The following is a 27547-nucleotide window of genomic DNA, read 5'->3' as shown; positions in this document are numbered from 1 at the left end:
TACAAGCTATGAACATGAGATGTTCCTCGGGTCCTGAAACTGAATAACAGTAATTGTGCGCAAATTACATTTTATTACTCGTGCGTTTGAATAGCGTTAAAACTTTGTCCATTTTACGCTGAGCCTCATACGTCTATATGGGTAATACCTGTACTGCAACGACCACAGATCTTTACGGAGCACACGACGCTTCAGCTTCATATTGTGGGAAACAGTCGGCAGACAGACCGTCGGCAGCTTGGCTATTGAACCATTCCACATGAGCTGCTACTTTGATGTTTACATGCACCTCTATGTGGACAGTGCATACGTTCTACTTAAATGATTATGCGCGGCAATGACTTGTAATGTTTTTATTTACTGCATTTAAAAAAAGAGAGCTTTGCGACATTTCGAAATGAGACGTAAGCTTTATAACCTAGAGGGTGACAGATATTGAACTACAGGAAATAAAGTCGTCATAACTTCTGGACGGTTTGCGTTAGGATGTTCAAACATTCGGTTGGCTGCGGGACATGATGGGAATTACAATGCGCTGTACGATTTGGTTTAGTGAAGAAGCCCACTTTCGTCTGAATTGGTTCGTCAACAAGCAAAACTGGCCCATTTGTGGGACTGAGAATCCGCATTTCGCGATCGAGAAGTCTCTTCACCAATGGGTGACTGTGTGGCGTGAAATGCCCAGTCACTGTATAATCGGTGCGATATTCCTTGACGGCATGGAGAGTACAGAACAGTAAGTGAAGGTTTTGGAAGATGATTTCATCCCCATTATCCAAAGTGACCTGCTTTCGACAAGATGTGGTTCATGTAAGACGGAGCTCGACCTCATCGAAGCAGGAGAGTGTTTGATGCCCTGGAGGAGCACTTTGGGGACTGCATTCTGCCTCTGGGGCACACAAAGGCCACTCGCATGGGCCTCGATTGACCGCCATATTTTCCAGATCTGAACACATTCGGCTCCTTTTGTGGGTCTATATTAAAGACAATGTGTACACCCGATAACCAAAAACCTTTGCTGAGCTAAAAACAGCCATTCAGGAGGTCATCGACATCATCGGTGTTCCGACCTTCAGCGGGTCATACAGAATTTCGCTGTCTGTGCCACATCATCGCCAATGATGACAGCCATATAGAGCGTGTCATAACCTATATCCGAATATCTGTAGTAACGTCTACATGTTGAATGGAGTGTGTGCACGCGCTAGTTTGTAACTAATTTACGTTTTTTTCATATAGTTCGGTAACTGACACCTTGTAGTTATGTCTTGAATAAACCACATGATAATGGAAACAGGAGATCATACGTACCAAAATTACATATCAAGAAGTTTAACCGTGGTTGTTGTTGACAGTGCAGATACGCTGTTTGCGCATCTCGTGTTGAAGGCTAATTAAGGTTCAAAGCAGAAGTGGGCAAATATCGCCAGTATAAATATTTGTATGGTATGCTGATTACATCGAGCGTTGTTTGATAACGAGAGTTATCTGCGCACGACTATCTTATGTCAAACTACTTCTAGTCTTAAAAAAAATTTGCACTATTTTTTAAAATTTTCTTCCCTGTATCAGTGTCACGTGCTAGTTCAAAACACGTAACCTGTTTATCGGCAGAAAAAAGTCTAAGATTTCACCGCGATATTATTCTTCTCAGGTAATCGCTGACACTCAACTGATGTAGCGCCTAGTCATCGCTAGCGACTCTTACAGACGTATTGCGTAACACTGAACAAGACTGTTGAGAAACAGAACACATCCTCTGTTTCAGTACCATTTTTGCCACAGAGTGTCTGGACATTTTGTTTTGATCCACCTACCACTTTGACATAAGACCAAAATTTCTTAGGATTTTCCGCCAAGTCAGTACATAGAACTTTACTTTCGAATTCGTTGAACGCCTGTCGCATAGCCCTCGTGAAATTTTTGTTTGTCTGCAAGGCTTTGGCTATGTTTGTGTTTGCTGTGAAGTTCCATTTGCTTCCGTAGCAGTTCTCTAACTCTGTTGTTGTACCACGGTGGCTGTTTTCCATCTCTTACGATCTTGCTTGGCACATACTCATCTAACGCATGTTGTACGATGGTTTTGAACTTTGTCCACTGATCCTCAACACTATCTGTACTTGAGATAAAAATTTTGTGTTGAGCGGTCAAGTACTCTGAAATCTGCTTTTTGTCACTTTTGCTAAACAGAAAAAACTTCCTGCCTTTTTTAATATTTCTATTTACGGCTGAAATCACCGATGCTGTAACCGCTTTATGATCGCTGATTCCCTGTTCTGCGTTAACTATTTCAAATAGTTCGGGTCTGTTTGTCACCAGAAGGTCTAATATGTTATCGACACGAGTCGATTTTCTGTTTAACTGCTCAAGGTAGTTTTCAGATAATGCACTTAAAAAAATTTCACTGGATTCTTTGTCCCTGCCAACCGTTATAAACGTTTGAGTCTTCCAGTCTATATCTGGTAAACTAAAATCTCCACCGAAAACTACACTCCTGGAAATTGAAATAAGAACACCGTGAATTCATTGTCCCAGGAAGGGGAAACTTTATTGACACATTCCTGGGGTCAGATACATTACATGATCACACTGACAGAACCACAGGCACATAGACACAGGCAACAGAGCATGCACAATGTCGGCACTAGTACAGTGTATATCCACCTTTCGCAGCAATGCAGGCTGCTATTCTCCCATGGAGACGATCGTAGAGATGCTGGATGTAGTCCTGTGGAACGGCTTGCCATGCCATTTCCACCTGGCGCCTCAGTTGGACCAGCGTTCGTGCTGGACGTGCAGACCGCGTGAGACGACGCTTCATCCAGTCCCAAACATGCTCAATGGGGGACAGATCCGAAGATCTTGCTGGCCAGGGTAGTTGACTTACACCTTCTAGAGCACGTTGGGTGGCACGGGATACATGCGGACGTGCATTGTCCTGTTGGAACAGCAAGTTCCCTTTCCGGTCTAGGAATGGTAGAACGATGGGTTCGATGACGGTTTGGATGTACCGTGCACTATTCAGTGTCCCCTCGACGATCACCAGTGGTGTACGGCCAGTGTAGGAGATCGCTCCCCACACCATGATGCCGGGCGTTGGCCCTGTGTGCCTCGGTCGTATGCAGTCCTGATTGTGGCGCTCACCTGCACGGCGCCAAACACGCATACGACCATCATTGGCACCAAGGCAGAAGCGACTCTCATCGCTGAAGACGACACGTCTCCATTCGTCCCTCCATTCACGCCTGTCGCGACACCACTGGAGGCGGGCTGCACGATGTTGGGGCGTGAGCGGAAGATGGCCTAACGGTGTGCGGGACCGTAGCCCAGCTTCATGGAGACGGTTGCGAACGGTCCTCGCCGATACCCCAGGAGCAACAGTGTCCCTAATTTGCTGGGAAGTGGCGGTGCGGTCCCCTACGGCACTGCGTAGGATCCTACGGTCTTGGCGTGCATCCGTGCGTCGCTGCGATCCGGTCCCAGGTCGACGGGCACGTGCACCTTCCGCCGACCACTGGCGACAACATCGATGTACTGTGAAGACCTCACGCCCCACGTGTTGAGCAATTCGGCGGTACGTCCACCCGGCCTCCCGCATGCCCACTATACGCCCTCGCTCAAAGTCCGTCAACTGCACATACGGTTCACGTCCACGCTGTCGCGGCATGCTACCAGTGTTAAAGACTGCGATGGAGCTCCGTATGCCACGGCAAACTGGCTGACACTAACGGCGGCGGTGCACAAATGCTGCGCAGCTAGCGCCATTCGACGGCCAACACCGCGGTTCCTGGTGTGTTCGCTGTGCCGTGCGTGTGATCATTGCTTGTACAGCCCTCTCGCAGTGTATGGAGCAAGTATGGTGGGTCTGACACACCGGTGTCAATGTGTTCTTTTTTCCATTTCCAGGAGTGTATAACATTGTCGGGAAATCTACTCGAAATATTTTCCAAATTCTTCTTGAGGTGTTCTGCCAATACCTGCTGAACCACGGGTCCTGTAGAGATATCCAGTTACCGTGTTTGAGCCTGCATTAGGCGTGACCTTCACCCAAATTATTTCACATTTCGGATCTCTGTCAATTTCCTTCGATACTATTGCACTTTTTATCGCTATAAAAACGCCTCCCCCTTCACTGCCCAGCCTGTCTCTGCGATATACATTCCAATCTGGGTTTAGAATTTCATTACTGTTTACATCTGGTTTCAGCCAATTTTCCGTCTCTAGTACTATGTGGGGATTTTGACCGTTTATTAATGAGAGCAGTTCTGGGACCTTCCTATAGAGGCTCCTGCAGTTTACTATTACCATATTAATACTGTCATTCGCTGTTGCGTTTTGCCTACTGCTACCTTGTCGCGTCTCAGGAGGCGTCTTGTCGGGCCTAGGGAGGGAATTCTCAAACCTAAAAAACCCACATGTGCAATCCACACATACTCCGCTACCCTTGTAGCCGCTTCCTGCGTGTAGTGAGTGCACGCCTGACCTATTCAGGGGGTCCCCTGCATTTCTCCATCCGAAAGCCGAGGTCTAGAAATTTGCATCCCAGATCTCCGCAGAATCGTCTGAGACTGGTTTAAGCCTTCTACTCGGCTCCAAACCAGAGGACCGCAATCGGTTTTGGGAACGACACTACAAATAGTTTTCTCAGATTCCACCCCGCGATCGGGGTTTTCCGCCTTCACCAACTCCGCCAACCGCCTGTATGAACCCAGACGGCAGGAGTCATTGGTGCCGACATGAGCAACAATCTGCAGTCGGGTGCATCCAGTGCTCTCTATTGCCGCCGGCAGGGCCTCCTCCACATCTCAGATGAGACCCCCGGCAAGCAGACAGTGAACACTGGCCTTCTTACCCGACCTTTCCGCTATTTCCCTAAGGGGCTTCATCACCTTCAGTGCTAGGGGGTTTCTTCCTGTCACAAATATTTTGAAACCTACGAGTATTTGCTAAATGGAATAACCCCCCTCCAATAAGGGTGTACTTCTGGATACGGTTATTTTTACTAATAACCGTCTGCGTTTCATTCGTTTTTGGATTATACAAATATTCAAACTATTGTCACGAACAGCAATAAATACGCAGTTCTAAGTGACAATATATTATGGTAATCAGATATTAATAAATCTAAAATCGCCGCATCCTAGTGTGACGTGGTTTAGTTAGTGTTGCACACGACTTAGGTCACGGTAGCACAAATGTCCATAGGAAATGTTTCCAAGCACTGCAGACAAAGTCCCTCGACACTACAGCATGGCGAGAGACGAACAGGGCAGGATCTAGCAGAGTGGAACGAGGTCGTACTTAGGGCCATGGGCGGTGGCGGAGAGAAGATAGTAGCTCAGTGTAACTTGCGGTGATCTGCTAGATGTGGATGCTAGAAGAGAACGGACTTCCGCCATCTTCTCAGTTCTCCAGGCGGTCGACTTGTATGGCCGGCGTTTACTCGTTACTGTATTTACCCCAGTTACTGTCACTTCTGGAGAACCTGCGATGTTCGAGGTCACTGCTATCGATGCCTCTTCGTCCATCGATGCCAAAATATAAGATAAGCGAGTCTTGGAATTCTTGAGCAAATTGTCTTGTTAGTGTGTGCAATCTGCTATCTCAACTCTTCAAATGTGGTGTCTACTAAATTCATGTTTGTGTTTTCTTCTGATAGTACTCATAATGCTTTGTTATTTGTCATACCAAAATTTTATTACAGATTCTCTCCTCTTTCTAAGCAGTTTCATTTAATTAAGCTTCTTTTTATTGTTTCGCTGTTTTTGTCCAGACACTCTGTGACAAAAATGGTACTGAAACAGAGGATGACTGACCAAAGGCCGAAATACTAAATGTCTTTTTCCAAAGCTGTTTGACAGAGGAAGACTGCACTGTAGTTCCCTCTCTAGGTTGTCGCACAGATGACAAAATGGTAGATATCGAAATAGATGACAGAAGGATAGAAAAACAATTAAAATCGCTCAAAAGAGGGAAGGCCGCTGGACCTAATGGGATACCAGTTCGACTTTACACAGGGTAAGCGAAGGAACTTGCCCCCCTTCTTGCAGCGGTGTACCGTAGGTCTCTAGAAGAGCGTAGCGTTTCAAAAGATTGGAAAATGGCACAGGTCATCCCCGAAGAAGGGATGTCGAACAGATGTGCAGAACTATAGACCTATATCTCTAACGTCGATCAGTTGTAGAATTTTGGAACACGTATTATGTTCGAGTATAATGACTTTTCTGGAAAGTAGAAATCTACTCTGTAGGAATCAGCATGGGTTTCGAAAAAGACGATCGTGTGAAACCCAGCTCGCTCTATTCGTCCACGAGACTCAGGGGGCCATAGACACGGGTTCCCAGGAAGATGCCGTGTTTCTTGACTTCCGCAAGGCGTTCGATACAGTTGCCCACAGTCGTTTAATGAACAAAGTAGGAGCATATGGACTATCAGACCAATTGTGTGATTGGATTGAAGAGTTCCTAGATAACAGAACGCAGCATGTCATTCTCAATGGAGAGAAGTCTTCCGGAGTAAGAGTGATTTCAGGTGTGCCGCAGGGCAGTGTCGTAGGACCGTTACTACTCACAATAAACAAAAAAATGGTTCAAATGGCTCTGAGCACTATGGGACTTAACATCTGTGGTCATCAGTCCCCTAGAACATAGAACTACTTAAACCTAACTAACCAAAGGACATCACACACATCCATGCCCGATGCAGGATTCGAACCTGCGACCGTAGCAGTCCCGCGGTTCCGGACTGAGCGCCTAGAACCGCGAGACCACCGCGGCCGGCTCACAATATACATAAATGACATTGTGGATAACATCGGAAGTTCACTGAGACTTTTTGCGGATGATGTTGTAGTATATCGAGAGGTTGTAACAATGGAAAATTGTACTGAAATGCAGGAGGATCTGCAACGAACTGAAGCATGGTGCAGGGAATGGCAAATGAATCTCAATGTAGACACAATATACATAAATGACATTGTGGATAACATCGGAAGTTCACTGAGACTTTTTGCGGATGATGTTGTAGTATATCGAGAGGTTGTAACAATGGAAAATTGTACTGAAATGCAGGAGGATCTGCAACGAACTGAAGCATGGTGCAGGGAATGGCAAATGAATCTCAATGTAGACAAGTGTAATGTTCAGCGAATACATAGAAAGAAAGATACTTTATCATTTAGCTACAATATAGCAGGTCAGCAACTGGAAGCAGTTAATTCCATAAATTATCTGGGAGTAGGCATTAGGAGTGATTTAAAATGCAATGACTATATAAAATTAATCGTCGGTAAAGGAGATGCCAGAGTGAGATTCATTGGTAGAATCCTAAGGAAATGCCGTCCGAAAACAAAGGAAGTAGGTTACAGTGCACTTGTTCGCCCACTGCTTGTATACTGCTCAGCAGTGTGGGATCCGTACCAGATAGGGTTGATAGAAGAGATAGATAAGATCCAACGGAGAGCAGCGCGCTTCGTTACAGGATCATTTAGCAATCGCGAAAGCGTTACGGAGATGATAGATAAACTCCAGTGGAAGACTCTGCAAGAGAGATGCTCAGTAGCTCGGTACGGGCTTTTGTTGAAGTTTCGAGAACATACCTTCACCGAGGAGTCAAGCAATATATTGCTTCCTCCTACGTATATCTCGCGAAGAGACCATGAGGATAAAATCAGAGAGATTAGGGCCCACACAGAGGCATACTGACAATCTTTCTTTCCACAAACAATACGAGACTGGAATAGAAGGGAAAACCGATAGAGGTACTCAAGGAACCCTCCGCCACACACCGTCAGGTGGCTTGCGGAGTATGGATGTAGATGTAGATGTAGACTAATATACGAGTAACTAGCAGAATGTCCAGCTAGCCTCTCCTGGGGAGGTGACTGTAGATAAGTCTTGGTGCTGTCTTGAAACACGAAGCTGATACCGTCGAACTTGCAGTCCATACCCTCTGTGCGAGTACAGCCTTGCGTCCGCTTACATCTGCGTTTGGCGGTTGGGTGTTGAGTTGGGAATTAATTTGGTGATGTAACGCGGAAGTGTAACACAGGCCGTGTAGTGTGCAATTTCTGTGGCGTCTGACCATAACTCCCTTAGAGGCTGGCCTTCCCGTGTGGCGTCATCTCTGTGCGTAGCTGTGTACCGTATCTAGTGGTGGACACAGCAAGTTGTATACAGTAATACTGTTATTGTGGTCTTCAGTTCTGAGACTGGTTTGATGCAGCTCTCCATGCTACTCTATCCTGTGCAAGCTTCTTCATCTCCCAGTACCTACTGCAACCTACATCCTTCTGAATCTGCTTAGTGTATTCATCTCTTGGTCTCCCTCTACGATTTTTACCCTCCACGCTGCCATCAATTGCTAAATTTGTGATCCCTTGATGCCTTAAAACATGTCCTACCAACCGATCCCTTCTTCTAGTCAAGTTAAGCCATAAACTTCTCTTCTCCCCAATCCTATTCAATACCTCCTCATTAGTTACGTGATCTACCCACCTTATCTTCAGCATTCTTCTCTAGCACCACATTTCGAAAGCTTCTATTCTCTTCTTGTCCAAACTGGTTATCGTCCATGTTTCACTTCCATTCATGGCTACACTCCATACAAATACTTCCTGACACTTAAATCTATACTCGATGTTAACAAATTTCTCTTCTTCAGAAACGATTTCCTTGCCATTGCCAGTCTACATTTTATATCCTCTCTACTTCGACCATCATCAGTTATTTTGCTCCCCAAATAGCAAAACTCCTTTACTACTTTAAGTGTCTCATTTCCTAATCTAATCCCCTCAGCATCACCCGATTTAATTTGACTACATTCCGTTATCCTCGTTTTGCTTTTGTTGATGTTCATCTTATATCCTCCTTTCAAGACACTGTCCATTCCGTTCAACTGCTCTTCCAAGTCCTTTGCTGTCTCTGACAGAATTACAATGTCATCGGCGAACCTCAACATTTTTATTTCTTCTCCATGGACTTTAATACCTACTCCGAATTTTTCTTTTGTTTCCTTCACTACTTGCTCAATATACAGATTGAATAACATCGGGGAGAGGCTACAACCCTGTCTGACTCCCTTCCCAACTGCTGCTTCTCTTTCATGCCCCTCGACTCTTATAACTGCCATCTGGTTTCTGTACAAATTGTAAATAGCCTTTCGCTCCCTGTATTTTACCCCTGCCACCTTCAGAATTTGAAAGAGAGTATTCCAGTTAACGTTGTCAAAAGCCTTCTCTAAGTCTACAAATGCTAGAAACGTAGGTTTGCCATTTCTTAATCTTTCTTCTAAGATAAGTCGTAAGGTTAGTATTGCCTCACGTGTTCCAACATTTCTACGGAATCCAAACTGATCTTCCCCGAGGTCCGCTTCTACCAGTTTTTCCATTCGTCTGTAAAGAATTCGCGTTAGTATTTTGCAGCTGTGACTTATTAAACTGATAGTTCGGTAATTTTCACATCTGGCAACACCTGCTTTCTCTGGGATTGGAATTATTATATTGTTCTTGAAGTCTGTGGGTATTTAGCCTGTCTCATACATCTTGCTCACCAGATGGTAGAGTTTTGTCATGACTGGCTCTCCCAAGGCCATCAGTAGTTCTAATGGAATGTTGTCTACTCCCGGAGCCTTGTTTCGACTCAGGTCTTTCAGTGCTCTGTCAAACTCTTCACGCAGTATCTTATCTCCCATTTCATCTTCATCTACATCCTCTTCCATTTCCATAATATTGTCCTCAAGTTCATCGCCCATGTATAAACCCTCTATATACTCCTTCCACCTTTCTGCCTTCCCTTCTTTGCTTAGAACTGGGTTGCCATCTGAGCTCTTGATATTCATACAAGTGGTTCTCTTCTCTCCAAAGGTCTCTTTAATTTTCCTGTAGGCAGTATCTATCTTACCCCTAGTGAGACAAGCCTCTACATCTTTACATTTGTCCTCTAGCCATCCCTGCTTAGCCATTTCCTGTCGATCTCATTTTTGAGACGTTTGTTTCCTTTTGGCTGCATTTTTTACTGCATTTTTATATTTTCTCCTTTCATCAATTAAATTCAATATTTGTTCTATTACACAAGGATTTCTATTAGCCCTCGTCTTTTTACCTACTTGATCCTCTGCTGCCTTCACTACTTCATACCTCAGAGCTACCCATTCTTCTTCTACTGTATTTCTTTCCCCCAATTCCTGTCAATTGTTCCCTTATGCTCTCCCTGAAACTCTCTACAACCTCTGGTTCTTTCAGTTTATCCAGGTCCCATCTCCTTAAATTCCCACCTTTTTGCAGTTTCTTCAGTTTCAATCTGCAGTTCATAACCAATAGATTGTGGTCAGAATCCACATCTGCCCCTGGAAATGTCTTACAATTTAAAACCTGGTTCCTAAATCTCTGTCTTACCATTATATAATCTATCTGATACCTTTTAGTATCTCCAGGATTCTTCCAGGTTTACAACCTTCTTTTATGATTCTTGAACCAAGTGTTAGCTATGATTAAGTTATGCTCTGTGCAAAATTCTACAAGGCGGCTTCCTCTTTCATTTCTTCCCCCCAATCCATATTCACCTACTATGTTTCCTTCTCTCCCTTTTCCTATTGACGAATTCCAGTCACCCATGACTATTAAATTTTCGTCTCCCTTCACTACCTGAATAATTTCTTTTATCTCGTCATACATTTCATCAATTTCTTCATCATCTGCAGAGCTAGTTGGCATATAAACTTGTACTACTGTAGTAGGTATGGGCTTTGTGTCTATCTTGGCCACAATAATGCGTTCACTATGCTGTTTGTAGTAGCTAACCCGCACTCCTATTTTTTTCTTCATTATTAAACCTACTCCTGCATTACCCCTATTTGATTTTGTATTTATAACCCTGTATTCACCTAACCAAAAGTCTTGTTCCTCCTGCCACCGAACTTCACTAATTCCCACTATATCTAACTTTAACCTATCCATTTCCCTTTTTAAATTTTCTAACCTACCTGCCCGATTAAGGGATCTGACATTCCACGCTCCGATCCGTAGAATGCCAGTTTTCTTTCTCCTGATAACGACGTCCTCTTGAGTAGTCCCCGCCCGGAGATCCGAATGGGGGACTATTTTACCTCCGGAATATTTTACCCAAGAGGACGCCATCATCATTTAATCATACAGTAAAGCTGCAGTAATACTAGAAGAAGAAAAAATGGGAGATGTTGATGCTTCAATAGAATGGAGGAAATAGAAAACAGAAGGAGCCTAAAAAGTATTAGAGGTTGGCTGAAGAGGAATGAAATTGCCTTAAACTTGAAAAATCCTGTAATTACGAGGGCAGTTCAATAAGTAATGCAACACATTTTTTTTCTCGGCCAATTTTGGTTGAAAAAACCGGAAATTTCTTGTGGAATATTTTCAAACATTTCCGCTTCGTCTCGTATAGTTTCATTGACTTCCGACAGGTGGCAGCGCTGTACGGAGCTGTTAAAATGGCGTCTGTAACGGATGTGCGTTGCAAACAACGGGCAGTGATCGAGTTTCCTTTGGCGGAAAACCAGGGCATCTCAGATATTCATAGGCGCTTGCAGAATGTCTACGGTGATCTGGCAGTGGACAAAAGCACGGTGAGTCGTTGGGCAAAGCGTGTGTCATCATCGCCGCAAGGTCAAGCAAGACTGTCTGATCTCCCGCGTGCGGGCCGGCCGTGCACAGCTGTGACTCCTGCAATGGCGGAGCGTGCGAACACACTCGTTCAAGATGATCGACGAATCACCATCAAACAACTCAGTGCTCAACTTGACATCTCTGTTGGTAGTGCTGTCACAATTGTTCACCAGTTGGGATATTCAAAGGTTTGTTCCCGCTGGGTCCCTCGTTGTCTAACCGAACACCATAAAGAGCAAAGGAGAACCATCTGTGCGGAATTGCTTGCTCGTCATGTGGCTGAGGGTGACAATTTCTTGTCAAAGATTGTTACAGGCGATGAAACATGGGTTCATCACTTCGAACCTGAAACAAAACGGCAATCAATGGAGTGGCGCCACACCCACTCCCCTACCAAGAAAAAGTTTAAAGCCATACCCTCAGGCCGGTAAAGTCATGGTTACAGTCTTCTGGGACGCTCAAGGGGTTCGATGTCCTTCCCCATGGTCAAACAATCAACTCTGAAGTGTATTGTGCTACTCTTCAGAAATTGATGAAACGACTTCAGCGTGTTCGTAGGCACAAAAATCAGAACGAACTTCTCCTTCTTCATCACAACGCAAGACCTCACACAAGTCTTCGCACCCGAGAGGAGCTCACAAAACTTCAGTGGACTGTTCTTCCTCATGCACCCTACAGCCCCGATCTCGCACCGTCGGATTTCCGTATGTTTGGCCCAATGAAGGACGCAATCCGTGGGACGCACTACGCGGATGATGAAGAAGTTATTGATGCAGTACGACGTTGGCTCCGACATCGACCAGTGGAATGGTACCGTGCAGGCATACAGGCCCTCATTTCAAGGTGGCGTAAGGCCGTAGCATTGAATGGAGATTACGTTGAAAAATAGTGTTGTGTAGCTAAAAGATTGGGGAATAACCTGGTGTATTTCAATGCTGAATAAAACAACCCCTGTTTCAGAAAAAAATGTGTTGCATTACTTATTGAACTGCCCTCGTATTTCAGATCCCAACTCAGATAACGCGCGGAAAACTTCAGATATATCAGACACATCTCCGTAAGACTCTCAAAATTCGCTAGAATCCTTAAGAACAGCTTCGTAAATAGGAGGGGAAAAGTCTCATGTGCTTTGTTATACTAAGTAGCCTTAGACAAACTTAAGTCCCGACATGTCTGTAGCGGAACTTTTACTACCAGTGAGAATTACTGTACCGTGGGGTCCTGTATTGCGCGAATTTTAAAAACCCCGCCACCTTCTGTGTGTGGCGCTGTCTGTCAGTGTGACGCTCGCTGTCGACTGTTTGCGCGAGCTGACGAAATAGCGGCCTAGGAGGATGGTCTGCTCTCTCGCGACGTGCTATGGTGGTGAGCTAGCCAGCAGTATAGGCCGCCTCTTGCGGATTGCGGTGAAGTTTTCCTCGTTGTATCACAGAGGCGTGCAGTGATGTATTTAGGTGTTGACGTGACAGTCATTCCACGCATGTTTCTGAATAGTGTAGCGTAGGACTGTTGATATTTTTAAAAGTATCTGGAATCTGATATACCGATATTTAAAAATATAGCATTATCGGCCATCGATGCATCCAAAAAATATCAATCTATCGACATAACGGAGGAAAAAGTATCGACACACGGGCCTATAAAACTATCGGCTGTACATTGACAATATACCACCGGTTTTAGGACTGTACATTGAAGTAATGATTTGTTCTTAGATATACTGTACATCAACAAGCTAGCAGCGTGCTTATCCCCCTTAGAGCAAGAATTGAAAGGAAAACGACGCACGATTCACATTTGGAAAACTTGTTATGCCTTCTCATACCCAACTTCTAGTGCTAGTGCTGTCGGACTTCTTCTCTGTGCCACCTACACTTGCTTCACACAGTGAAAGAGGAAGACTGGGCGTGATGAAAGCTCGAAAAGTAGAAAGACTCCTTCACTCAGAGAAAGTAAAATGATGTTCTACTGCAATTTGAAAACAACAATTTCAAATATTTACCGAAAATTGCGAAAAATGTAAACAAAATAAAAAATCGGCACTCGATATTGGTTTCTATATCGATACATTGGGAAAAAATATCGCTCGTATACATCGATAATTTATGAAAAATATCGATGCATCGATATTTTATCAGTGTTCTGTTTAGAATTATTCTAAGTAACTGATATTTTTTTAACTACTTTGATAAGGCGTTCAATCGTGGTTACTCATTTTGTCGAAAGTTGAAAGCATCAGGTTGGATTCTTAGCTTCAGCCACCTTCTGTAAGAATTTGATTTGTGGGGACCGACCTTCTAACATCTCCGTGGTTTCGCGATCAGTGTAGTGTGTCTTTATGTTGCTGTCAACCATGAATCACGCGGACTCAAACGCAATGGCTCTATTGCGAGTGGATTAGCAAAAGGAGTATATGTTGTTTCTTTGGTGTGCGAGACACGAGTAGGAACAGTTCAAATGGTTCAAATGGCTCTGAGCACTATGCGACTTAACTTCTGAGGTCATCAGTCGCCTAGAACTTAGAACTAATTAAACCTAACTAACCTAAGGACATCACACACATCCATGCCCGAGGCAGGATTCGAACCTGCGACCGTAGAGGTCGCTCGGCTCCAGACTGTAGCGCCTAGAACCGCACGGCCACTCCGGCCGGCAGTAGGAACAGTTATTGATATTTGTCGGTCTGATATTTTGCACCAGTGAGCGTGTGTGTTGCAAGCGGGTTTATGCACCACGTCTACAGAAATGGGTTTGATTTCTTTAAGAGGCTTCCAGCGTGAAGTGCCTTTCCTAACGTAATATTTACGTTTGTCGTCTGTGGGAAATATTTGGGGTTCAGTCTGCAAAGATTTATTCCCGATGCATAGTATTGTCAGCTGAGATCTGAATTGTGCAGTCCGCTAGATATCCTGTGTTCGGTTTACGTAATAGTTATTTCACCGTTCGTGCAGTGACATTAGTTCTGTCCAACGAAACCCGCAATCAGTCTGATGCTACGCGGCATACGCCTGGAAACAGAAGTGTTTTGCATTTGGTTCTTTGCTCTGTCACATGGCTCGGTATCTTATTTTGAAATGTACAAGCTAGTCTAGGTCACGTTCTGTTAGCACCAGATCAGAGTTTGTTTTATGCGGCAGGGCACCGTCAAATTCTTGTCCACGCGGGTCTGTAGAAAATTTGGGTGTCTTTTGTGTTCCTGACATAACTTGCATCACGTGTTCGGGTATCAGTTGTAGTTCCATTGTGAGCGGTTCCGCCGCGACGTGTGATTCGTGACTATCCGTATACGTGTCGTATGTGTTTCGCTAATCCGACTACGTGAATGATCAGTGGCTTATAGCTTGTCTGTCTGGTGTTGTATTAGCTGTTGTCTTGAGATCACATAGCTTCTGTTTGAAATCTGATCGATTCCTTTCTCGGTGGTATAATAAAAGAATTGTGGATGAGAAAGTAAGTTTGGCACATCGTACGAAAGGACGACCCAAAAATCTCGCGTGGTTTTTCTGTGTCGAATAAATTAGGACTGGAGGCAATACTGTGCGTTTTGTGGTTACCCTGTTGTGTTGTTCGACGACCTGCAGCTCGTGAGAGCCGTACTTCAGAGTATTAAATTTGGGTGAAGGTGTTTTATGAAATTTTATGATTACTTTGTTCCTTGCTGGACGAGGATGGACGTGCTTAATTGTGGCGCCGCCTTGGGTTCCTCTGTATTTGTCTGGAGCGTTCCCATTGAGATGTAAGTATTACTTGTCTGTTGATCACCGTGTGCCTTCAGGATTGCCGTAGTGTGTTTTGAGTGGTTAGACTTCCACGTAAAATAGAAGACCTAGTTAAAGTTACGGCTAGAACCTATTAGTGTAGTCACACTCCATTAAAATACCTACTGGTATAGTTATAAGCGACGCTTAGGGCGTTGCCGGTTAACTAATTGTGAGCACTCTATTTTAAGTAGCTTGGGAATAGTTAGAGCAACCGCTACTCCGTTTACTAATGTCTGTTAACTCTGGGTACTACCTGGCTACATGGAAAGAAGCTAACCATATCTCTACTTAATGGTGATGCTCGTTTCTTTTTTTCATGTTTGATGTTATTGAGGTCATTTTCCTATTATTTTATGCTAAAGCTCAACCGTTCTTTTTTTTTTTATCGTCAGACCGTGGTGTTGTCGCTTGGAGTGAGACCTGGTTGCTTATTCAGATTCCTGTTTGCAGAGGAAGATTGGTCCGCTTCCCATGCGTCTTGCTCTCCCGGCACTCGTTGGGGTGCGCGCTGTCTTTGCTACAGACGCAGTGCTGGTCCTGCCAGTATAGGCCCATGCTGCTGGCACCTGGCTCTTTCGAGGGTGTACCGGCCGTTCCACATAGGCGTCACATCCGAGGAACTGTTTACGGAATTTGAGAAAAGATGATAAAAAATTGTAAAAATTTAAAAAAAGGTCGGCTCAAAAGAACCTCAGTCGCAAACATCTAGCGTTCCACTCCCCCTCCGGAGCTCCCTGTCGTTTCAATTACCATTTTTGACTTATGACGGATATAGGCTGGAAACCTCTAGGACAAGCAAGAAAATGGCAAACTGGACACGGAAGAAGAGATCGAAATGGGAGGCTAACGAAAATTACATGGAGGCGCATGGATAAGCAGAATCGTTTATGGTGGGTAGGACAGTGAAGCTGTTCTCTGCATTCGAAGAAATGAAAAAATATTAGCAAATAAACAGAGCTAACATGAATGTCTATCCCTGAAAACATAACGCATGGAAAAAGTCTAAAGGAAGCCTTTATCCATCAGTGCAAAAATGGTTCAAATGGCTCTGAGCACTATGGGACTAAACTTCTGACAAGGGAACCTCCCCATCGCACCCCCCTCAGATTTAGTTGTAAGTTGGCACAGTGCATCGGCCTTGAAAAACTGAACACAGATCAATTGAGAAAACAAGAAGAAGTTGTGTGGGACTGTGAAAAAATAAGCAAAATATACAAACTCAGTAGTTCATGGGAAGATAGGCAACATCAAGGATACTGATAACGCAGGAGCGCTGTGGTCTCGTGGTAACGTTTGCAGCTGTGGAACGAAAGGTGGTTCAAATCTTCCATCAAGTGAAAATTTTAATTTTTTATTTTCAGTTTATGTGACAAACTCTTATGTTTTCATCACTTTTTTGGGAGTGATTATCACATCCACAAGAAAACCTAAATCGGGCAAGGTGGAAGAATCTTTTTACCCATTCGCCAAGTGTACAAGTTAGGTGGGTCGACAACATATTCCTGTCGTGTGACGCACATGCCGTCACCAGTGTCGTATAGAATATATCAGATGTGTTTTCCTGTGGAGGAATCGGTTGACCTATGACCTAGCGATCAAATGTTTTCGGTTCCCATTGGAGAGGCACCTCCTTTCGTCGACTAATCGCACGGTTTTGCGATGCGGTCGCAAAACACAGACACTAAACTTATTACAGTGAACAGAGACGTCAATGAACGAACGGACAGATAATAACTATGCAAAAATAAAGAAAGTAAAATTTTACTCGAGGGAAGACTTGAACCTAGGACCTCTCATTTAGCAGCTGCTCACGCTACCACGGGACCACGGCGCTCCTGAATTCATGTTGTCCATGATGTTGCTTATGTGGTCCATGGACTACTCAGTTTGTATATTTTGCTTATTTTTTCACAGTTCCACACAACTTCTTCCTGTTTTCTCAATTGATCTGTGTTCAGTTCATCAAGGCCTATCCACTGTGCCAACTTATAACTAAATCTGAGGGGGGTGCGATGGGGAGGTTCCCTTGTGAGGTCATCAGTCCCCTAGACCTTAGAACTACTTAAACCTAACTAACCTAAGGACATCACACACATCCATGCCCTAGGCAGGATTCGAACCTGCGACCGTAGCAGTCACACGGTTCCAGACTGAAGCGCCTTGAACCGCTCGGTCACAGCGGCCGGCCCGTCAGTGGAGGTCAGATGGCTCCTTCTGCTGGTGATGATTATATGAAAATATCATTAGTTTCTCAGTACTTTCATTTTGTACCACTGCACAGATTCCAGAATTGGGACCGTACTTTTGGTGAAGCGCATATGAGGTTGAGCTGGTTACGGACAACAGACTTCATAGCCGACACAAAAATATTTCATTCAAATCTTGCAGCAGTCACTGTGAAGTAATGCCTGAGCTGAATATACTATTCGCCTGTCACAGCTACAGAGGAAGGTGACTTTTCATTGGTCTTCTGATGTCTCTTTTACCATTCAGTCCATGTGGTAAATCTTCCTGTGGTATCGTCCAACGATTAAGGTGCCACACCAAAGTCGGCAACAGAGCTCGATACCACAGACGACAGAGAGGCCACGGTACTATCCGCAGGGAAGAACAGGAGGCGCTTCTGAAGAACATGGCTCCATTTCAGGACAGCAGCGCCCTCACGCTGAGGTCAATATAGTGCTGAGCATGCAAGAACTCACCTTAGCTACAGTAGTTAACATTATCGTGTAGAACATCGACAGTTGTCAAAGGTTCTGATGAACTGCCCTTTTGCAAATGTTGTATTTTGCACTGCAAGAAAACAGTTTATTAATCTGTGCATAAATAATGCTTTCATAGTCAATGAAAGTTGTAAATTATCGAGCAATCCTGCGGCAAAGAACTGCGTAAAGGTTAAGTAAATCTTTTATTCATTTATGTATTAAAATGAACTAACATTTAATGTGTTGTAGATTGAACAGCCTTCTCCCAGAGCACTCGAAGAACTCACAGTTTTAGCTGGACAAAATTAGTTTCGTCTGGTCACAGCACTTACTGTGGTATTATTCCTGCATGCATTCTGTAAGGTATGAGAGCGATCTTTCTTCATTGTCGTTGGTCATCTCTTTATACAACTTCATTTTGCGCTCTAAGGACCACGTGAAACTATCACTTAGCACTGGCTTTTTTGTTCTTACTTTCTCAATACTTCCTCCTACTTTAACGTTGAGGTTGTCTTCATACTTACATCCACGCATTTTTAAGTTTCAGATTCCTTCCTGTTGGCTTCTCGAGAATGAATTTACGTGTATTGATATTCTGCCTGTATGTAATCCGTGTATTCGCCAGTGGCTCAGTGTGAAGTCACTTTGAGTGTCTACCAGTCAACGTGTTTTAGGTTGTCTGGTTCCGTTGATGATGTGGAAGATTTTCTTTGATCAAGTGAGACCCGTCCATTTATGCTAGATGACCGCAGAATCTTATGTTTTTTCGTGCTGGTGAGGTCCATCGTTCAGTGAGTGAATGCAGTTTTCCTGAAATTTTGCGCATCCAGGTACCATCTTTGAATTATTTCGTTTATGATCCCTGTAAAACATTTAGTACTTGCTACTCATGTCTCTGAGCCATGCGGCGAAACTGGCACAGCCAACAGTTAAAAAACTGTGTTTTTTACTCAGAGATAATGTTCTTTGGAGTTTTCGATATGTGGCCTCGTACTTATTCACTTTGTGATCCATATCATGATAAATGTAGTAAACTGTCACGGCCAAGATACTGGAAATGAGGCACGTGATCAAAAGGGCTTATCATAGAGGCTTATTTTTGCTCGAACTGGATATTTGTCTCTGAAAGCCATGGTCTTGCTGTCTAATTTCTTTGTGACTGCAGGCGTAAATTTTTTTACTCTTTGTGAAGCAGAGGAACTTTACGCTCATCCGCAGGATAGAAGTCGAATTTACCCTGCACACAGACCACTTGTTCGATATCGCTTTGAAAGATTTCTGCAATTAGTGAGTGACTTTACAGCAGCGCATAACCAGATTTTTATGAGGAATATTAATATTCGTACCTATCTGCATAAGACGTTACTCAGACAGGGTGACAATTATTGAACTATATGAAATAAAAATGTCAATTAGCTACAAACTACAACGTGCACATACTTTATTCAACATGTGAACGTCATTAAAGATATTCGGATTTGGGTTATGAGATGTTCGATACGCCTGCCATCATTGGCGATGATGCAGACGAATAGCGAAATTCTGCAGTGTCCGAACATCAATGCTGTCGATAACCTCCTGAATGGCTCTTTTCAGATCAGCAATTGTGTTGGTGTCATTGCTGTACACCTTGTCTTTAATATAACCCCATGAAAAGGAGTCACATGTTTTCAGATCCGCAGAATATTGCGACCAATCGATGCCCACCCCAGTGGCCTCTGGGTACCCCAGAGCCAGAATGCGGTCCCCAGAGTGCTGCTCCAGGACATCAAACACTCTCCTGCTTCGATAACGTTATGCTCCGTCTTGCATGAACCACGTCTTTGTCGAAATCAGGGTCGGTTTGGATAATGGGGATGAAATCATCTTCCAAAACTTTCACGTACCGTTCGGTAATCACCGTGCCATCAAGGTATATCGCACCGATTATTCCGTGACTGGACATTGCAGAACATACAGTCACCCGTTGACTGTGAAGAGACTTCTCCATCGCGAAATGGCGATTCTCAGTCACCCAAATGCGCCAATTTTGCTTATTCATGAACCCATCAAAATGAAGGTGGGCTTCGTCGCTAAAGCAAACCATGCAACGCATACTAATTCCCATCATGCCCCGCGGCCAACCGTTCCGTTTGAACATCCTAACCCAAACCGTTCAGAAGTTATGACGATTTTATTTGATAAAGTTCAATAATTGTCACCCTGTACGTTTGGCTTCGCGAGCAGAGGGAGAGCTTTCTGTTTCCCATAAAGTTTTTCATTTCTGGCTGTTGTGCTGATCAAAGACGACACGTTAACTGTGTGTCACTATGAAAAGTAATGATCAAACTGAATAGAATCTGTGATCACATGAAAAGTGCACAGGTATTGAGAACGAAGGAGCCGCTGACTTACAGTGGTGTAGAAGACTCCTTCTTAGATTGGTGACGCTGCCTCTGCTGTGCAGTATAAGGATGGTATTAGCTATTCCATGCTAAGCTTGAGTGCATGAAAGACATGGAGTTAACTTTTCATTACATTTGTTTTACCAGTCGCCTCTGAGTAACTATTTGGGTCACATTTCGGGTCTTTTCTTCGGTGGTGATTATAAGTCCACTTGGCCCTCAGACAACCAGTTATATTGCTTCGATTATTCACCATGTAAATGATTTGATTTGTAATATTTTAAAGTGTTTATTCCTGTATGGGTAATATCGCGTGGATGACCGTGTCAATACCTCAGCTGGAGTTTCTTGTGTTCTCCTCTGTGAATCCAAATGTTGTTAGTGTTCTCCATTACGACTACACATTTCGTAATGGCAGAGAATTTGTTACACTGCAGTATGTATTAAACTTGTGACATTTTGGAGAACTATCTGTCTTTGTAAATTTGAGAATTCATGTACAGCGTCGTGTCTAGATATAACTAAGTCCTTTATCTTACCAGGTTGTGTTTCATGAGGCCTAAATCTGTACGGCTTTCAGAGAAGTGTATGCTCTCTCATATTATGTAGGAACTTCTAGTTGCTTGAGTGAATCTCTATTTATTTTTTCTTTTATTAACTGGAAAGCAGTATGGAGTGTTCGAGCATGACAAGCAGTGTATAAAGTTGTGGCAGCGCAAACAGAGTGGAAGTACGTGATTAAAACATTATATTATCAACATAACACGAATAAACGCAAGAAAGACTAACATTGGATGATGCATTTTCTTCGAAAAACATCTGGTCTACATAGCGTATTAAAATCCAGGTTATTTCTGCGATTAATGGAATAACTACGTTCAACAGTCGTCAAGAGAATCGGCACATTAATTTAAGTAAGTTTAGTGTTACACTTCCCGCTCTTATAAGGGTTGAACATTAATAAAACCGAGAAACTGCAGGGACGGATTCGTTACTGGAAACGGAGAAAAAAAGTCCTGTGAACATATGTCCGTAAATGGATGCTGTGCTTGCAACGACAATGAATCGTCCCATGTTGTAACGGCGACGGGAACGGTCGCGGGGTCAAGTGACGGAAAACACGGCGGGACCCGCGGAGTGGCACGCGAACAACAACACAACGGAGAGGACGGACACGACCAACGAAGGACCTTACGACAACAACAAGACGAGACAACAGACTCAAGAAAACCTAACTAGACAACCACGTCCACTCGTAAACAACACGAAAGTAAATACGCTGTCTAAGGCGAGGCGATATGTCCAGAGACGTACGCAATGTTAGACTGGCTGGCTGAGCTTTTTTTTTTTTTTCTTTATTGTGATTTTTATCACCTTACACAAGGCGGGCTGTCAGCAGCTGAGTACGCCCCTCTTCAGCCTTGAGGTTTACAATAAGTAATACATAGAGGGGGCACAGAGAATACAATCAAAACGGCGGGCAAAACAATGTAGACACTAAAAAACAAAAAAACATGGAGCCGTTCACGCTGGACGAGAAAACATCACTGACACTAGTTGACACGGCGCTCAAATCATGGATGATGGCGACGGTACACGTGAACAGTGGCGGCGTGACGGCGAACAAACACTAAACACAAACGAAGGCACACACACGAAACACTGATTACGATGCGGTTCAATCCCGTCTCCGGCCATCATGATTTAGGTTTTCCGTGATTTCCCTAAATCGTTTCAGGCAAATGCCGGGATGGTTCCTTTGAAAGGGCACGGCCGATTTCCTTCCCAATCCTTCCCTAACCCGAGCTTGCGCTCCGTCTCTAATGACCTCGTTGTCGACGGGACGTTAAACACTAACCACCACCACTGATTGCGATGACCTCCGGCGTGCGAATGTTCACTGTGCGTGTGCGAGTCCGGGGACCTGCCAAGAGAGGAGGAGGAGGAAGGGGGGTGGGAGAGCGAGAGGGGAGAGCAGAGATGCCACGGGCAGGGGAGATAGGGGGAGGGAGGAAGGGGAGGGGAAGCCCGGGGGAAGAGGGGTGGAGGGAGGGGACGGGGGAAAAGGAAAGAGAAGGGAAGGGAAGAGAAGGGAGGAAGGGTGCCTAACGGAAAGGACACCAGAAGTGGGGGGTGGGGCACGGTCAAAGTTGATAGGAGGGGTAAATGGAGGGGAGGAGGACATCATCAGGGAGGGGGAGATGGTGGAAGCCACCTTGGGAGAGGGTAAGGAGGGTTGAGAGATGGAGACTGGGTGGGACGTGGGAATACAGGTGCGGCAGCGGGCGGGAGTGGCAGAGGATCGGGGAGACTAGCGGGTGAGGAGGATCGAGCTTACGGGAGGTGTACAGGATCCGTATCCTTTTAAGGAAAAGCAGGAGGTGGGGGAAGGGGATTAGATCGTACAGGATCCGCGTTGGGGAGGGGAGGCGGATGCGATAGGCGAGGCGGAGAGCATGGGATTTATAAAAGGTAGGGTGGGCAGAGATCCAAGCCGGATGGGCATAACAAAGGATAGGGCGGATGAGGGATTTATAGGTGTGGAGGATGGTGGAGGGGTCCAGACCCCACGTACGGCCGGAGAGGAGCCCTGGCTGAGCGAGAGGCAGGCGCTTATGTACTCTATCGGGGGCGCCGCTATTGGCCGCTGGGACCACGTGTTCCACTGTGGCGCCCTCACGCTAAATGCGGGCCAGGAGGCATGCGCCGCCACAGCTTACGGCTCGATGGTGCAGAGACCTCTAGGGGTCTTCGACGTCCATGACGTCTGGCGCGGATTCAAATTCCGCGGAACGCGGTCCCAGATCCCGGAACTCGGTACAGAGTTGCATCGTATCCAACTCACAACAGTTGTTCAAAGTGGCCTCCATGGGATACAGTGCACACGGGGACGTCGCATCACAGACTGTCGTGCTCTTTCGCGCATGCCGACCCGTCTCCGAATACCGTTACAAATGTCGTGAACACGCTGTTGCACGGTCTGTACATCTGGAACAGGTTCAGCATACACTACGCTTTTCAGATGTCCCACAGGGTAAAAATGCACGGAGTTTAAGTCCGGTGACCCAGCAGGCCTTGTTACAGGGCCTCCGCGTCCTATACAACGTTCGGGGAAGATGTTGATGAGGTGTCGGCCAACTGTAATGCGGAAATGAGATGGTGCTCGTGTGCGGAAACCACATGACCTGTCGTATTGCCAAAGGCACATTCTCAAGCAGCCCAGACAGAGTAATCCGCAGGAAGACCAGCCCAAGTTTATGGTGGCCTGCCCCCACATTGATGCTGAGCCGATGCTGATGAGACGCCTCAACCATTCCCCGAGGATTGTCTATAGTCCACAGATGACGATTATGCAGATTGATAATGATACTTCTGGTAAAGATTGCTTCGTCGGTAAATAGGGCTGATGACAGAAATCCCATAACTGTGATGGTCTGGTGCAAAAACGTCGACAGAATCTTCTGCTGGTAATCCTTTCACTCGTTGGAGATGACAGGGATAGTAGCGGTTGTCGTGCAGTACACACGTAATCGTACTTTCACTTACACCGTGCTGGCGCCCCACTTGCCTGGAGCTTGTCCTAGGGTTTGTCTGTAGAACTCTCAATATCCTGTAGAGGCCGGTCCTCTGAATCTGGCGTATGCACAGTCCGCAGGCTCCTCCACGTTCGTCTGCCTGAAAGGACCTATGATATCACAAACGCCCAAAAAGGGCTTGAAATGTTCTGTGAGGGTACCTGTTCTGGTATAGACGATCTGCCTCTCGACCGTTTCCATCTGCTTGGTTCTACACAAACACCATCTCGGCTTGTTCCCGACATGAATGCCGGACCATTCTGCTGTTTACAGTGCGCTGCGTCAATCACGCACACACAAGAAACACTCGGCACGTGGTCGAAGGAACTATCATTCGTTAGTGCCGTCTACCGTGGCATCGATGTATTCCCGGAATTATGTTCATAGCACCTTTTGTTCCTCCATTTCCAACCAGGAATTCATCCCTGCAGTTTCTATTGCAATAAACCCCTAATATTTTGAGTAAACTGCACTTACAAATAAATTCTGTACAATTTCAGTTCTCATAAAAAATGAGAGGGGGAGCCTTACACACCTCTACCTCCCTTGCTCCGAAATTTAGTGTCAAAGACCCACGAGGTAAGTAAATTCCTACGGATGTTCAACTGTTAATGACGTTGTAGAGTAAGTTTCATCGATATTTTCCCATGATAAGTAAATAATAAAACGTCTACCGCTATTTCCAGACGTTAACACAATAAAGTCGTGATGATTGCTGACGGACTTGTAAACGTGTCCTATGGACAGATGATCACTGGATGCGACACTGAATAATTTCTTTTAGGGTGATATGAAGAAAATAGAATCTCGTAAGTGCTTTGCTCTTGAAAAGAATTGCCCAGATAATTATAAAAGGAATCCAAGTTAGGACACTGACAGAATGATCAGCCACTGCACTTGCAATTGTAAAAAAAATGTCGTTCTATTCAGACGACTGGTCGAAAGGGAATAATGTCTAAAATTACCTACACCTAAAAGGAAAAACCATGCGAACTAATATCATCAGCCTCCTAATAGGATTTCATTTTTAAGCTAGAAGTTAAATAGGATTTGTTTCCCTGAAATCAGATAGCTGCAAAAAGCAAACGCAGAACGCCCCGAAACTAGTTACAGAAGTTCGAGAGTCTGGGAAATGTCGGGAAGCAATCGCTCTGCGAAGTGGAGTTATGACGATGCTCATTTCATCACGTAAAAAAAAAAAAATGACGAAGTTCTGAAATGCAGTGAAGTATAACAACCACATGAAAATATTTCCTCGCTGTGGCATCGTCAGCGTATCGCAGACATAGAGAGCAGGATAAAAACAGATGAAAAAAAGGCAGTAGTCGCCCAGACTGTATTCAGCCAATTACTGCTTTGTAATTTGTCTATTAGACCTTCTCTACCTTATTCTTACAATCTCATTTTTCACGGGAAGCATGAAATCTTTGTGATAGTGGCGAGACTATAGCTTCGGAGTGGCTACACATCCTTCGTCATGCTACCTAACTGCACTAAATACGATGTAAAGGTTGGTCAAAGATACTTGAAAGGCAGTGATGAAAATCGTATGTCTGTTCGCTGTCGCTGTTTGTGGTAATCTGCGCTGAGCAACTTACTTGTGTTTTTCTTGTATGACTGGGTGTTGTGTGCTGTCCTTAGGTTAGTTAGGTTTAAGTAGTTCTAAGTTCTAGGGGATTGATGACCATAGATGTTAAGTCCCATAGTGCTCAGAGCCATTTTTGTTTTTCTTGTCTTGTGTGACGGGCTCAAAATGAGTTAGAAAAAAATGGTTGAACTGGCTCTAAGCAATATGGGACTTAACATTGCGGTCATCAGTCCCCTACACTTAGAACTACTTAAACCTAACTAACCTATGGACATCACACACATCTATGCCCGAGGCAGGATTCAAACCTGCGACCTTAGCAACAGCGCGGTTCCGGACTGAAGCGCCTAGAACCGCTCGGCCACAGCGGCTGGCAAAATGAGTTCGACAACGAAAAGAAACGTTACCTTAGAGAAAGTTGGAGGCACTTGAACCAACGTAAACCAATGAGAAGCTCAGGAGAAAATTATCTAGACACATTTATAGTATATGTATCGTTGCTAGAACAACTTGATACATCCTTGGGCCACGCAGACATAACCGACAATGGATAAAGAGGTTAACATGTTAATTAACACATTCAAGGCAAAACAGGAAACTAGCAAATATGATTATCTTAGAAAAACGACAGCGGAGTTAAGCGTGATGTTGTATTCTCTCACACGAGGGACCGAAATGTTACTAAATTTCGGGTTCTTCGAAAGAATAAATTTTGTAAAGTGATGTAAACCATCAAAATCAAATAATACGATGATGTATATCGGTATTCTGCAAAATTTATTGCAGCAGGCCCTACGACCCTGAACGTCGTATGGTGTTACCCAAACTGGCAATCATAACACAATGCTCCGTCAGCTGTATTTTGCACTGAGACGATCACAAAAACATGGGACAAAGACAGCTTTGCAATAGTGTAGCCTATCGATTCAAAGACATTACTGCGCCAGTGTTCTGTTAGTCCAGATTCGGAGGGAGAAGAAAATTATCAAACTAAGGTATATGTGTGTGATGAAAAAATGTGAGACATCATGTAAGGAGATGAAATAGACCGTTGTTACCAGTTTATTCCTGTGTCAGAGATAAAAGTCAGTGATTTTCTAATTATAGGATGCATTTCTCAAATCGTAGTTGATTTACCTTTTCTTTTTGATTTACCTTTTCAGCTGTTTACCAAGTTTGCAACGTGAGAAAGAATCAAAATGTAAGACATGACGTTTAAAGTTGAGATATGAACAGAAGAGTGTCTGAATGATTACGGAGGCATAGTCAATGCTAAGGACTGTGACTGAGACGCCCTGCGAAGCCCGCAGGACAGGACAAGTAGTAGGAATTGTGGAAGGGGGCCAGAATGAGCGGCTGTCAGTTACACTCCAAACATAACACTTTATTTAGTTGTCCAAACATTACAGCGCAACGTCTAAGCTAGACTATCGACAGAAAACGTCTTTAATTCTAAAACGGCTGAATCCCGTGCATAAATACAACTGCTATAATTTGTTTTGAGACAGAAGGCTCTAGGCTTTAACCTTATGTAGTATTTAAGGCCAAGCGATGTAAGACTTGACTAGTCAGATAGATTAAGTTTTTAAAAAGTGGCTGAAGGCCGATAAATTTAAAACAACTTAACTACAATAACCTTTCAATAGGCAGAAGGCAGAAGCTTTATGACCAATAAGAAACCTTACTCCGAAACGGCTGAAGACCTTTGTTTAAGGAAAACTGCAACCAATTTTACAAGGCAGAAGGCCCAAAGCTTTTAACCTTAAATAATATTTAAGTATGGTATTTAAGCCCAAGACATGATAAGTAAGAATCCAAAATTTTAAAGCTGCTGAAGGCCCATCATTTTAAGAACCATACAACTACGATAAATTTTCAACAGGCAGAAGGCCCACA

The sequence above is a fragment of the Schistocerca nitens genome, chromosome 4 (genome assembly GCF_023898315.1).
Source record: "Schistocerca nitens isolate TAMUIC-IGC-003100 chromosome 4, iqSchNite1.1, whole genome shotgun sequence".
NCBI lineage: Eukaryota > Metazoa > Arthropoda > Insecta > Orthoptera > Acrididae > Schistocerca > Schistocerca nitens.
This window is presented reverse-complemented; position numbering follows the sequence as displayed.